Raw genomic sequence first — 6,444 nt, forward strand, 5'->3', positions numbered from 1 at the left:
CCCCTCACTCCCTTACCCACCCACTCCCACTTCTTGGCCCTGGCATTCCCCTGTACTGAGGCATATTAAGTTTGCAAGACCAATGGGCCTCTCTTTCCACTGATGGCCAACTAGGCCATCTTCTGATACATATGCAGCTAGAGACACGAGCTCCAGGGGGTACTGGTTAGTTCATTTTGTTGTTCCACCTATAGGGTTGCAGTTCCTTTTAGCTCCTTGGGTACTTTCTCTAGCTCCTCCATTGGGGGACCTGTGATCCATCCAATAGCTGACTGTGAGCATTCACTTCTGTGTTTGTCAGCCCCGGCATAGCCTCACAACAGACAAGATACAATTTGCAAAACACATGAAACTCAAGAAGAACAAAGACCACAGTGTGGACACTTTGCCCCTTCTTAGAATTGGGAACAAAACACCCATGGAAGGAGTTACAGAGACAAAGTTTGGAGCTGAGACGAAAGGGTGGACCAGCTAGAGACTGCCATACCCAGGGATCCATCCCATAATCAGCCTCCAAACACTGACACCATTGCATAGACCAGCAAGATTTTACTGAAAGAACCCTGATATTACTTGTATTTTGAAGAGTTTATCAAATTTACCTTTGCATTAGCCACTCTTCTCATGGCAGTGACAAACACACAGCAGGAACAATTTAAGGAAGAAAAGGTTATTCTGGCTCACAGTTTGAGGGTACAGGTCATCCTGGTGAGAAGGCAGGACAGAAGGAGCTTGAGGGAGCTGATCACATGCATCTTCAATCTAGAAGCAGAGAGAAATGAACACTAGTGCTCAGCTTGCTTGCTTGCTTGCTTGCTTGCTTGCTTGCTTGCTTCCTTTCTTTCTTCCTTTCTTTTTCTCTTTTTTTTCTTTCATTTTTACACACAATCCAGGACCCTGTCTAATGGGATAGTCCTGCCTGCATTCAAAATAAATTTTCTCTCTGTAGTTAAACTCCTCAGAGAACTGTTACAACTATATACAAAAGTGTGTTTCCTAGTTGTTTTTAAAACCCAGTGAAATTGCCAATGAAGATTAACCATTACAAATCTTCATCCATATTTTCATGTCTGTGTTATTCAAGGTGCCTATTGCTATTGAAAGGATAGCATAAACTCCATTTGTTTCCAATTAAGGACCAGGCCTGATTTCAAAAAGAAAGTCATAGGGCACTTGCTCCAGGAACAGACAATAAGTCCCAGGAATTTGACCATAGGGCACCAGTTCTAGGAACAGACCATGAAATCTACAAACAAGGTCAAAACCCCCTCCCAAAGAACATCCTGGAGATAACTACAAACACGGCAAAATATCTTATCTCAGAATGGGTCATCTGTGCTAGGCAATCAGTCCTATCTCCTCCTATGGTTAAATGTTCATGACATAGGAATTCAGACCACTGACCACCTGTGACCCCTTCACACCCACCAATGAAATTTTAGATTATCTGATCCTTCTAGAGAGTTACCCCTGTTACCTATAAGAAGGCCTGTGCAATTTTTCTAGGGTTGCCATTTTGGAGAATGGTTGACCCCACATATTGGTGGCTTCTGCAGAATAAACTCTCCTTCTCTTTGCATTTTATCTAACTCTGGCTTCTTTCTTCAATGATTTTGGTCCTTTAAACTATGAAAAGACACATGACCAGAGTATTTCTTATAAGAAAACATTTAATTGGGATTGGCTTATAGTTCAAGGTTTAGTCATTGTGGGAAGCGTGGTGGCATGCAGGCAAATGTGGCACAGAGCGGTAGATAAGAGAGTTCTACATTTGGATGAGCAGGCAGCAGGAAGAGAGTGAGATGCTGGGCCCAACTTGAGCATCTAAACTTCAGAGCATACCTCCCCTCCACACACCTACTTCCTCCAACAAGGAGGGCACAACCTGCAATAATGCCACTCCCTATGAGTCTGTGGGGTCATTTTTTATTTAAATATTCACATTGTCTTACAACAAAAGGTATGTTTCCTTCATCTGGGTTCTAGGTTTTACGACCTATACCCTCCCATTTTGTAAATCAATGGGTATGTCCCCTCCCTCCTTAAACTTTACCCGGTGGAAAAATGACCATGCTTAAGTGATCTGACCTTGGAACAAGAAGTAGATGTAGTTCTATTCTCTACTTTAGTGGAGGCCTCTTTTCCTTCCCTAAGTTAACCTCCTCTCAGAGTGAATTCAGTTCTTTGTTTCCTCAAAGGCAAGTCACAATGTTTCCACTACATGCTAAAGCTAATCTTGATAGAATAATCATTTGCAAAGTCAATGGTTGATTTTCTGGCTCTTCCTCCTTGACCCCTCTTGGGAATTTGCTGTCACTGGCCTTCTTCATCCTTCAGCTGTGTCTTCAATTCTAACATGACTCTTCAGACTCTCATCTAGTCCTCAGTTTACATTTCCAGGAACTATGAGCTTGCTGTGTGATATGTGATAAGTTCCAAAGAAGTGCCAGATATTACAAGCTTGCATCGATTTTTCTCATGGAATACTTTGCTCAATCTGATGAGAAAGATATTTGCACTTCCTTTCGACAAGAGGAATGCAACCCTCAGAGAGGGTAAATACATTGGTCAGTGAGCAGCAAGGGACAGATTCAGTCCCAGGGACCTGGTGTTTGGAGGGGAATCTCTTGTTCTCTGGTGCTTCTTGGAGTTAAGCCTTTCCAACTCTTTCTAACCCTAACCCTGATGCTGCCCAGTTTCTTCTCTTCATTTCCCCAGTAAGAAAACATGACAAAGGCAACTTATAGAAGAAATTGGGGCTTCACATTTCAGAAGGATAGAGTCTATGTCCGTGATGGTGGGGCACAATGGAAGCTGGCAGGCAGAAATGGTGCTGGAGTAATAACTGACAACTTACATCATGAGACACAACTATGAAGCACAGAAAGCTAAGTGGGGATGGCACCGGCTTTTGAAACTTTAAAACCTGACTTCCTCCCATCAGTGGCACATCTTTACCAACTGGGGAACAAGCACTCAAACATTTGAGCCTATGAGGACAATTCTCATTCAATCTACCACAGCTTGGTTATTGTTTTGCTGCCTTCACTAAAAGGTAAGTCCCTTGAGGTCAACTCATTTGTTTAGAGACTATGGCTATTCATATACATACATTGTGCACTGGGTAAGGAAGCCCTAGCTGAGGTAGAAGAATGGGCTAAATTATACTTTTTCTATATTTGCTCCCAGAAGTGCTGTCTTTTAAAAATGATTTAGGCATAAAATTCAGGCTGATAGTGCGCTTGGCATATATCTCGCTCAATAGTTATATTTCCAGAGACTAGAACAGGGACCAGACATGTTGGACTATCACAGAATATTTAACTGACTAAGCTGTAACAGTGTAAAGTATAAACTGTAGCTAGCACAGTTTATACTAGAAAATAATCATGTGACTTTTAACAATTTTATTTTATTTTAAATTATATGCATACATGTATGTGAATGGGTTTGTATGTGTGATTGCTATGCTAATGGAGGCCAGAAGAGAACATAAGATCCCCTGGAGCTGGAGTTATAGATGGTTGTGAAGTACTGGATGTGGGTACTGTGAACCAGACTCCGGGTCCTCTTTGAGATCAGTATATGATCTTTTTTTTCTTTTCTTTTTTTTTTTTCTTTTTTTCTCCTTCTCACTTTGGCCCCACTACCTCCAGCCCAAAGATTTATTTATTTATTTATTTATTTATTTATTTATTTATTTATTTATTTATTTATCATATGTAGGTACAATGTAGCTGCCGTCAGACACACCAAAAGAGGGCATTGGATCTCATTACAGATAGTTGTGAGCCACCACGTGGTTGCTGGGATTTGAACTCAGGACCTCCAGAGGAGCAGTCAGTGCTCTTAACAGCTGATCCATCTCTCCAACCTAGTATATGATCTTAATTGCTGAGTTCTGAGTCACCTCTCCAGCTTATAAAATAAAGTGCTGGTGGGGCTGGGGTGATAGCTTAGGGAGGATGGAGTTTAGATGGCCAGCACTCTGTTGAATGTTAGGAAGAAGTGACAGCCTTCCTGAAATCACAGCACTTTAAAGTGGAGATAGGGGAATTTATTCTCAAACTGAATAGATGAGCTTTGTGTTCAAGTGAAAAATCATACCTTAATATACAAGGTAGAAAATTATTAAAGAAAACATATGATGTTAAACTCTAGCCTTCATATACACTTGCACACACATATGTTAACATACATATATACATGGATACACACACACATACACATACACACACACACACACAGTGTCCTATGTGCTAGACAAATTCTTTATTACTGAACTACACCCTCAGCATTAAGGGCATTCTTTTTTTTTTTAATATTTTTTATTAGGCATTTTCCTCATTTACATTTCCAATGCTATCCCAAAAGTTCCCCATACCCTCCCCCTACTCCCCTACCCACCCACTCCCACTTTTTGGTCCTGGTGTTCCCCTGTACTGAGGCATATAAAGTTCGCATGTCCAATGGGCCTCTCTTTCCAGTGATGGCCGACTAGGCCATCTTTTGATACATATGCAGCTAGAGTCAAGAGCTCTGAGGTACTGGTTAGTTCATAATGTTGTTCCATCAATAGGGTTGCAGTTCCCTTTAACTCCTTGGGTACTTTCTCTAGCTCCTCCATTGGGGGACCTGTGATCCATCCAATAGCTGACTGTGAGCATCCACTTCTGTGTTTGCTAGGCCCCGGCATAGTCTCAAAAGAGACAGCTATATCAGGGTCCAAGGACATTCTTAACATTAAAATAAAATGTCTCCCAATGATTTCCATTGCAAAGGAGATAATATACAAATAACAAAAAATTATACTCGAGACAGACTGACCTCAAATTCATGCTTCTTCTTCAACATCCTGAGTACTATGATTACAGGTCCATACCACTATGCCTGGCAAATAAAATTTTTTTCTATGATCCATTTGGGTTTGGCAAAACTACCCTCCAGCCCACATCAAAAGCCTCATCTAATATCACTCTGCCTTACTTATGTGACTAATTTTTGTCATTCTGTCTCACTCCATGAAGGACAAAATCAGATACTTTTCAACAATTAAATCTTGGTTACAATTCCCAAATCTATAAACCAGAGAGAATATTGATTCTTGGCATTGTTTGTATGACGAAAGTGCATCTTGAATCTCAGGGCTCAGCTGAAGTATTGAAACTTTCTCCCACTCCTGATCATACCACCACAGAGTGGTTTCTAATGAAACTCTTCAAGAGAAAGTTGCTACAGGAAGAGATCTCAAATTTTCCAATGACTGTATTCTTGTCAACTTCTGCTTAAATCCCATGTATTTTGTGTGACTCCTGAGCTGTCTTTGACATGCTTTTTGATGGCAGTCTCTAACCTTATGGTCTCTTAAAGTAATTCTCTGAGATTTCACTCTGTGTACAAACCAACTGTGGTGGTTTAGATAAGAATGGTCCCTATAGACTCATAGATCTGAATGCTTGGTCATTAGGGAGGCATGACCTTATTGGAGTAGGTATGGTCTTATCAGAGGAAATATGTCACAAAGTGTTGGGGTTTAAAATACTCAGGCCAAGCCAGGCCCTCTCTCTCTCTCTCTCTCTCTCTCTCTCTCTCTCTCTCTCTCTCTCTTTCTCTCTCTCTCTTTCAACTATTCCCCTTGGGCTGCCATGCCCTCCACCATGACAATNCTCTCTCTCTCTCTCTCTCTCTCTCTCTCTCTCTCTCTCTCTCTCTCTCTCTCTCTCTCTCTCTCTCTTTCTCCTCTCTCTTGCCTAAAGATCAGGATGTAGAACTCTCAATTTCTGTCCAGCACTATGTCTCTGTTACTGTTGGCTGCAACCCAGCCACTTTGTTCCCAGAAATAATGACTCTGAGACTTAATATTTCATGAATATATGTTATGACTAGCTCACATATCAATAATCCAGTTTATTGTAGTCTGAGTGTGCTACATGACTGGTTACCTTCTTCTCAATTTTATGTGTCTGTTTCCCCCTCAGAATTTAGGGCAAATCTCCCACATTTTGCTCTTTCCCAGAAATCCTCTTTCTCTCTCCTAGAACTTCTACCTCCTATTCCTTGCCTTAGCTCATTGGCTATAGGCTTTTTTTTTTTTTATTGAAAGTGAATGAATGCTTTTACATGGTGTATGAGAGATTTTTCTACATTGTCCCTTTTAATCCAGTAAAAGACTCTTTCTCTTACAATAATAAATTATATACAATAAGTTATATACCATAAGAACAATAATGAAAACCATCAGGTAAGAATTACATTCACAATGTCTTGCCCATTTGTATTTGGCAACTTTGGAGAAAGTACTCTATTATTTATCTTATCTTGGTTAATTAGAGTTCTGTACTTAAATCATTTTCCATGAAAACTTGTATTTGTAAATCTAAAAATATTTTCTTAGATCTAAAAACATTTTTTTAAATCCTAAACCATTTAAGGTTGTGAGACTAG

This window comes from Mus caroli, chromosome 17 (genome assembly GCF_900094665.2).
Source record: "Mus caroli chromosome 17, CAROLI_EIJ_v1.1, whole genome shotgun sequence".
NCBI lineage: Eukaryota > Metazoa > Chordata > Mammalia > Rodentia > Muridae > Mus > Mus caroli.